This window comes from Protopterus annectens, chromosome 2.part1 (genome assembly GCF_019279795.1).
Source record: "Protopterus annectens isolate FY-2018-M chromosome 2.part1, PAN1.0, whole genome shotgun sequence".
NCBI lineage: Eukaryota > Metazoa > Chordata > Ceratodontiformes > Protopteridae > Protopterus > Protopterus annectens.
In genome coordinates this window covers 830,570,773-830,580,564 of record NC_056729.1, presented here as the reverse complement: position 1 = coordinate 830,580,564, position 9,792 = coordinate 830,570,773, and positions in this window count along the sequence as shown.

Sequence of the window (9,792 nt, the reverse complement as noted above, 5' to 3'; positions counted from 1 at the left end):
GAATTACAAATGGATACAGATATAAAACAAAACCTTAGTAATACATTGAAATTCACAACTGTGTATAAATTTCAGCAACTATAAATTAACCAATAATACAGGATAAGATAATGAAGTCAACTAATTAAGAATTTATAGATAAGTAATTATAATAACTCATTCAAACCTAAAACAACTTTTCTGAATACTTCCAGTTGACATCCAGACCTTTTTAAGGTCTGGCTTCTTTAACTAAGTAGCTTACCAGCCAGTAGTAGGCTGTATTGAAAAGGGCAAGAAGTTATTAATAAAATTACAGTAAGGCTATTAGTCTATGATGTTCTACAGTGAAGAAACTAATCTTTGTCACTTATTATTCATATTTTCATATTCCTTATTCATATTTTCATATTTATTTTCATATTTTCTTGACTGAAGGACCTACATTTTATTGAGGTATATGATGTGAAACACCAATGTGGAAGACAGGACAATTCACAGAAAATACTGGTTTATATAACATTATTCTGGAAATATTGCTAGTTGTTTATTCATAATTATAAACATAAGCACTATTCCCATACGTACTTAATACTTCAAAAACTAAGTGATTCACAAACTGGTACATGACATTAGGTGAAACCTCTGATGTTGTTATAGAAAACTGTAGTTAATACTTACACTGTAAGTTGCACATCTTGAGAGGTACTAGTATTATGTGTATTGCTAATTTTACAATTAAACATGTTTTCATGTTACTGTAAATATATCATTAAACATGCACATTTGCCCTCGAATCTCTTGTTATCATGTGAAAGCATATACCTGGTTAATAGAAACATTCTAACAATATATATATATATATATATATATATATATATATATATATATATATATATATATATATATAGGTTGTATAATTTTCAAGATATGAATATTTGTGAAAGTTTAGGAAACATATCATTTAGGGTCTGTTTTCATTATATTATGGTATTTGTGAAAATGACTATGCATATACTGCCTATTATTACTGTAAAGAATATTTATTACTGATAACATTGATATTTGTACACTTTTAATAGCTTTTACTTTTCACAAAATATGTACATTTGTTTATTATATGCTTTTTAACCTCATTTTTCAGAAAATGCTCTGGAATGCAAGATGTGTGTAGGCTGTTAAAGGTGTGGCATTCCACACCACATAGGTGTTAATAAGATAAGCATAATTTTTCTGAATGGCAAATCATGCTATGTGAATAGGAGTTCTTAATACAGTTAAATAAGCATTTATAAGGTATTATAACTAGGAATATCTAGCATATAAGAGAATGTTAACTCTAAATCACTCTATGTGGTCATGTGAGAATTCATTAACTGCATTTTATTTAAATAAAGTTGCTCATAATATATAATGTCTAAAATATGAGTAACAAAATAAAACCTCACAAATCTTGTGAGTATCAGTTTTTCTCATAATTTATCCTGAAACCACATTTAAAAATGTTACAGTTTACAAGTTATGCTACCGAAACTGCAATATTTATTAACTCCACTAAACTCAATTAATGATTCAGTAATGCATTTTCAAAGCTGCAAATTTATTAACTGTTTTCTGAAGATGGAATTAAACAATTACTTCACAATAAAGGAGTCTCTATGATACATGTTATAAATCGCACATTTTCTAGAGTTAAATAAAAAAGAGATGTGCAAGGAAGAACCAACTAAGCAAAAATTTAAAGCAAAACAGGCATACAATTAATTAGCCAATATCAGTTCACCTACTTGCCCAAACATTTTTTTTAATAGAATAGTAATTATCATAAACATTATTTATATGAATTACAAGCCAGACTATGTCAATAAGAGTTTTTAATGTAGTCAAATAAGCATTCATATGGTATCATGACTAGAACATTCTATAATATATGATAATGTTTTCAAAACCACATTATGTGGACATATGAAAATTCACTAACTGCATAGTTAATGGCTACTTAACTTGGCCTAAGCAGATAGATTCTAGTTTCATAGATTAGTATTAGGCTAACTGCCCTTGTGGGCCATTTTAAGCATAGCCAATTACCCTCTGTGAGACTCAAACCCTGTACGTTGTGTCTGCAAGGCAAACACCTTAACCATTATGCCAACCTCCCACCCCACTTAACTCACTTTAAGTGTTCTTTATGTTGATGTACAATGTTGGGGTGGGAGAAGCTTGTGCATTGAAATAGTATATCAAGCACTAGACGCAAAAAGAGAGTGTCATGAGATAATCCACCAAGCAAGAACAATATAAAAATCAAGACTCCACAGCTGGAAGCAGCATCTTTTAATCACAGTGCAGCCTGTTCGACTCAGCACCCAGTAAAATGCCAATAGCAGCACTCAATACAAGGTTAAAACAGTTGGCAACAGCAGTTACGATCCAACACAAAATAAGAGCAATAACAGTTAAGGACTTTCACCTAACAGATGTCAGGCTTCATCAGAACAAATTGTAATGTTTGAAATGTTTCTTAAATATAACCAGCAATTTCAAAATACCCACTGAAAAAAACAGTTTCAATCAGCCATTGATTCCCCATTAAAAAAAAAAACATTTACACAATTTTAATACATATAACAAAATACAATATATAATTTTTGTTAAAAGCATGTTAAACACATGTAAAAATATCCACATTCATCATTGTTATAACATTTTTACTATGAATGTGTTGCATTGTCACAAGTATATTATTTGATTTTGAACTTGTCATCCCAACTTTTTATAACTTCGCTGACCTCAGTTTAAGAACACTACTAATACTTATATAGTCATTCAACCCCAGGGATTTTCCTGCCTCTAACTTAATTTGCCAGTACAGTTCCCTGTATTCAAGTCTGGCCTCCCAATTACCTCTACGGGCATCAGATGTCACATGTTCAATAACCATAAACTTAAACTTACAATTAGAGCATACAATAGAATATTTAAAAAGTTTTTTTTTTTTTTTTTTTTGCTTTCAAAATATGTGTGGTCATATATCCTCCTTCTGAGGTTTCTCTCTGTCTTTCCAACATAAAAACTGTTACATATTTCACAAACTACTATATAGACTACCCCTGAAGTGTTACAAGTGTAATGTCTTTTACATTTCAACCTGTAATTTCTTACTAATATAGCCACTTTGTCTTTATCAATAATATACCTGCACTGGTTACACGTTCCACATTTATATGTACCAAAATACACTTCAGGGAGTGGTCTATATAGTAGTTTGCGAAATATGCAACAGTTTATGTTGAAAAGACAGAGAGAATCCTCAGAAGGAGGATATATGAGCACACATGATATTTTGAAAGCAAAAGAAACCAGTGCACTTTTTAAACATTCTATTGTATGCTCTAATTGTAAGTTTAAGTTTATGGTTATTGAACATGTGACATCTGATGCCCGTGGAGGTAACTGGGAGGCCAGACTTGAATACAGGGAACTGTTCTGGCAAATTAAGTTAGAGGCAGGAAAACCCTTGGGGTTGAATGACTATATAAGTATTAGTAGTGTTCTTAAACTGAGGTCAGCGAAATTATAAAAAGTTGGGATGACAAGTTCAAAATCAAATAATATACTTGTGACAATGCAACACATTCACTGTGGAAATGTTATAACAATGATGCATTTGGATATTTTTACACGTGTTTTACATGTTTTTAACAAAAATTATATATTGTATTTAGTTATATGTATTGAAATTGTTTAAATGTTTTTTAAATGGGGGAATCAATGGCTGATTTAAACTGTTTTTTTCAGTGGGTATTTTGAAATTGCTAGTTATATTTAAGGAACATTTCAAACATTACAATTTGATCTGATGAAGCCAGACATCTGTTAGGTGAAAGCACTTAACTGTTATTGCTCTTATTTTGTGTTGGATAGTAACTCTGTTGCCAGCTGTTTTAACCTTGTATTGGGTTATTATCTGCTGCTATTGGCGTTTTACTGGGTGCTGAGTCAAACAGACTGCACTGTGATTAAAAGTTGCTGCTTCCAGCTGTAGAGTCTTGATTTTTGTCATGAGAGAATACTAGAGAATCTAAATTGGCCAGGAGCGAACTGTGAGATTCTGATTTCTGGTGTAGAGAAGAAATGGGATTTGATTGAGATCTTTGAGCTCTTTGAATTATTTCTATCAATCTAAAATATTATTTGCTTTGTCTTATATCTATGTAATTTTTTTGTAAAATATATATTTTTACTTTGTTTTATATCAATGTAATTTTTTTGTCTTATAACTTCTTATAGCCAGGGAATTGTTATGGCTAGGCTTGTATAGGCCCTAGGGCTGATAGCCTAGTACCAACCTATGAACCTATGAGCTTTTCTCCCTGGGTCTCCATTGAAAAAGGACTTCCGCCCAGTTGAAATTTCCCTCTAAACAAATGTCAAATAAATAAATAAAATAATTTTGTACTGTGAGGCATTTAGTAAACTGGTGCAAGACTGTACCAGAAAATATATAATTCCAGACATACTCCTAGTCTATGCAAAATCGTCACAGATTTCTTGCTCTGTGCTGAAGATTGGCTGTGTCATCCCACAAGGGATTAGTCTTTACACTTTGAGGACAACGGATCTAATTGGTCACTGTCTGTTCATGTGACCATTAGTTATATTGTCTAAATCAGATACTTCCACTTCCAACTCCTTGGCCTCTGCTTTCAATACCTAAAGAAAACAACCCTGTTTTACTTTGTATTCTCTTGGTAATGGCTCAATGTGGTATTTAAACTGATTGTTTTCTGAAATAAAATGTCATTCAGGTCAGGTTAAAGCAGCCTAGACTTGAAGTTCATGCAGAACTGTGGACAAATTCTCACCTCCAGCCCCTGTTTGGGCCTAGGCCACTGTATCATAATTTACTCCTAAATGTCCCATTCAGTTGGGTCTGTACATTCACGTGGTCACTACCTTCCTCCACATGGCAGATATGTGTCATGTGATATGACATTTCAGTTTGTTTTATGAGTGTGTTGAACAGTGAAAAGGCCTCGATAGTATGTTGTATGTATATTGTTCTTATTGTGGTTGTAGAAGCTTTGCATATGTTAAGACCATGCCATTTAATAAGTATGCCCTTCATGTATGTAGTTTCATGTGTTGATGCTTGGATATATACACGTTTCTGTGCACATACTAGTTAATTTGATGGATGATTACTTAATGATAGTTGTATAACCTGCATAGCAGTATAGAACTATGGTATGATAATTTGCTTAATACAGCCCTACAATGATTGTCAATCTGTTTCTCTATCATTACCCTCCTATTGTATCTTTTCTGACCCTACTTTCATACACTTTGTTAACTTCCTTCAACTCCTAGAGTAGCATAGCTTCTCTTACTTTACCTCACTGTGTTTTTTTCCTCCATTTCTAGGTATACGCTAGATTTCTATGCTTTAACATTTTCCTCTTCATATAGTATTCAGTACTGCAGTGTTTCTCTTTTTTTATTCCTTACAGAACCAATGGGCATCAAATCATGTCATCTGTCATGCAAATGGAAAGAGCTTTTCTTCACATCACACCACCAAAAACTGGTCCTATGCAAAAGCTGCAACTGAGAGCAAGAACTCAGTAGGGTTATTTGTTATTGTATAGTATATGTAAGTTACATTCTTTATATTAATGTAAAGTAGTCATATTCTCCATGCTCTGTTGTGGACACTGGCTGTGACATTCTCCCAAGGGATTAGTACTTGCACTGAAATGACAACTGACCTAACAGTTCATTGTCCATTCATGTGACCATTAGATTGCATTTTCTAAACCAGTTACTTCCGCCACTGCTCATTAGTCTCTGCTTTCAGTAACTGAAAGAAAACATGTTTTACTTTGTGTTTAGGTGTCAGTAACTCAGTAGAAGCTATAAACTGAGTACTTTCTGAAGTAAAGGGCCTCCAAGGTTGGGCATGCCCCATTATGCTTGGCTTTACTGTACTTTCCTACCATACTCCCAGTTCCCAACTTCACCACCTTACTTAAGCATTAGACTACCCATTGTCACATATCACTTGTGACACCCACTTCTTATATCTCCCCAAACTACTTTTCTACTATTATAGAATCACTAGTCTTTCTAATCATCTATTTTCTAACTGCTGTCTAATACTTAATGTCATTCAAAACACACTTTCTCACACACACACACACACGCACACACACGCACACACACACACACACACACACACACACACACACACACACACACACACACACACACACACACACTCCTCAGCACTTTATGCACTCCTTCTGAGCCCACTTTTTGACTGTACCTCTAAGCAAATCTTTAGCAATACTCCCTCCTTCATTCAACCCATCAATCTCCCCACATATAATGCAGACCAATTTTAATGTAACTATATTATCCTCACTACTAACAATGCTTCTAACCAATATGCTGCTATTTTGCATACTCACTGTACTATCCAACCTCATTAGCTATTATATCTCTTCCACGGCAGTAAATATTATCCCTAATATCCCACATTTACCACACCATAACTCACTTCAGATCTCCAAAGACATATCATCTTACCTTGACCTTTCTACATTCTCTGACCTCTACAGCTACAGACACATCAAGTCAAAGTCTTTACCTACACAAATTGCAGTAAAACCTTGTCTAAAAAATGTAAATAACTCAGCACATTTATTCATAGTAATTCCACCATAAAACACAGTGGTAGCCTTCGACCCTACCCTCGCTTTACTAAACAGCAACTCAGCCAATACTTCTACAAATGCTACCAGATCTACATCTTCTTCTACTCTGAATCCACATTCCTGCTAATAAATATGAATGTTAGTTGTATGTGTAAGTGTGTGATCTTACAGTAAGAAACTCCAAGTCATTCATGTCTGAATAGCTGCTTACTCCATTGATATGCCAAATCCAAGTCATTCATGTTTAAATAGCTGCTTACTCCATTGATATGCCTGTATGTACTGAAACCTGTTAAAAAAGGCATATTAAACAATGCACCCTTGATTTAATATACTCAAGCTCAACAGGAAAAATAAACATGCTGGTGGTATTGCCATTATTTACAAAAATGGGTTAAAAATAACTCCCTTCCCTGACAGATTTCAAAATTTAATGATGCTGAACTCCTCATTTGAGTCCTCAAAATCAACAATAGAAAGGCTCTTTGTATCTCAGCAAAATATATTCAACCTGGTAACAACACATCAACAGCAGAAGATATATTTTAGTGGATGTTGTGTCATATTCAACAAGAATCTGTTATGCTTGATTACATTAGTATTACCCAAAATTGTTTCATTGCTATTGAAACTTGGTCAAAAGATGCAAATGTACTTTTAAATACTAAAAAAGTATGGTCTTCACTCCTTAAGAATACCAGAATGAAACACATTCTTTCAACCTCATTCAACAGTGCAAAAACTGAAACTGTAATGCAAACAAAACATTTTGGTATTCTAAATGACATTAATATCAAATCTGATCAATGAATATTGAAATCCATTGAAAAACACACTGGAAACTTGGCTAATACTACAGAATCAGACATTACCTGACAGATGGTGAAAAACAAACCCTAGCATTTACTTACCTTCTTTCATCCCTACTATATGCTTCATCTATTCTCACAAAGCAAAATACTACACTTAAAGCTAAACTCTTTGCCTTTTACAATAAAGTAGCCAAATTTGCTGCAAACCTTACATGTAGGACTTACCACTGGAGAGCACGGAAACATATACACTGGCTTGAGCTACCCTGCTATTTAACATACTAACAGCATATTTATTTATTTTTATTTATTTATTTGATATTTGTTGACCAGGTAAGTGGGCCTGTCTATTGATCTTTTCTAGCTATGACCCCCCACCTCCAGGAGGGTGAATTTGAATAGATTATCCCAAGGATTCAATAAACTCAGTGTAAGAATAGTGTTATTCCTACACAGAGTGAATTGTGTCTGCATCTGTATAGCCTTAACAGCAGTGCGCCTTTCATATTAATCAAGGCGTGCTACTGAGAATGGCTCTGTGGACAAGAACACTGAATGAGTGCAGGAGGCATGTTGGATCTGCAAGCACTACTGAAACACTTTCTAAATGCTTTCAGTGTCCACAGACACAGAAAGCAGGAATTTAAATGGGAAGCAATAGAGGGGATGTGTGAAAGGTAATGTGAAGCTGCCATATGGCAATTTCCATAAGTATCAACCTCTTAGAGCAAAAAATCTGTACATAGCACAAAATGATGGGGGGGGGGGTACCTTTTAGAGCAAAAAATCTGGACAAATCATAAAGCGATGGGGGCACACCTCTCAACCTCTTAGAGCAAAAAATCTGGACAAAGCGTAAAATGATGGGGTGCATACCTCTCAACCACTTAGAGCAAACAATCTGGACAATGTGTAAAATGATGGGGGGGATACCTCTCAACCTCTTAGAGCAAAAAATCTGGAAAAAGAGTAACATGATGGAGGCATACCTTTCAACCTCTTAGAGCAAAAAATCTGGACAAAGCATAAAATGATGGGGTGACAAATAGGAGCAGATTTTAAATATTGCCTTTACAAACTTAGAAAGTTGATAGAGGAACAGGGTGTACATTAACATAACATGTTCAGATGAATTAGAAGTCTGAAACTCAAATGTATGCCATTATGTAGTGACTTCGATCCTGATATTGCCCATACAGACTTAGAGAGTTGCTAGAATGACAGGTAGTGCATTACCAAATATGAATTACAATTAGCATTAATACATGTACATAAAGTGCTTGTATTAATTTTTTCCCATTCTAAGTTAAGTTTAAACATAGCTGAGCGAGTTTGTGCATTGCAGCCTTCTGCTCAGCATTGTTTAAACATATCATATGAGCTAAATACAAATGTATAGCTAAAAATCTTCAATGGCAAGATAGCATAGTGATTAAAGTCCCAGCTTTGCATGCAGCAGTTCACAGTTCGAGTACAAAGACAGTCCCTTTATGTTTACATGGGAAAGCATTGTTAAAATTAGTTTTTTATTTTAAATTATGTAGTAATTGATATTTGTTAACCAGGAAAGTGTAGCTGGTTCAAAACGGAAGGGTCAGTGCATATAACATGTGTAATCACCCATGTAAACACAAGTGTTCCATACAGTATAGTCACACCCCAAGGTAATGTAATAAAAACACATAGGGGGATGTCATGTAAAGTAAATCATATACACGGAATAATATGTCAGTGATGATTAATTAATTTACAATTCTGATATTTTTTCTTAAATGAAAACTGAGCTATGCTTAGCAGTGCTCAGCTCTGCTAAGCCGGTTTGAGCATTGCGTAGACGTTAATTCTTGACAGCAGTCAGCCCAGCTAAGTGGATTTGTGCACTGCTAACCACTGCTCAGAATTTTTCCCTTTAAGCACTGCTCAACTCAGCTTAGCAGATTTGTGAACTGCTAAGCTGTGCTCAACTTTCAAAATGGTTGAATGACAACAAAGGGTGCACAAGCAGAATACAACCAGAACCTGTTGTAGTTTGATCTGTGCAGGAACCATGTCTGGCATTTGAGAGGGAGCCCACTTTTGGGTGCAGAGCTGGGGCATTCTGGAGTTTAGTGTCATGGCTGGACTTCCCATTGAACACCATGGCAACAGACTGCTGCAGGGCCAGTACCAGGGTTCACAGTACAAAGCAGAGGCCTGGGACTATCTGGCATGTGATCTCACCAGTGCTACTGGAATCCCCCGAACTGGTGAGCTGGTACACCAGCATTATGCCAAAACCTAAAGCA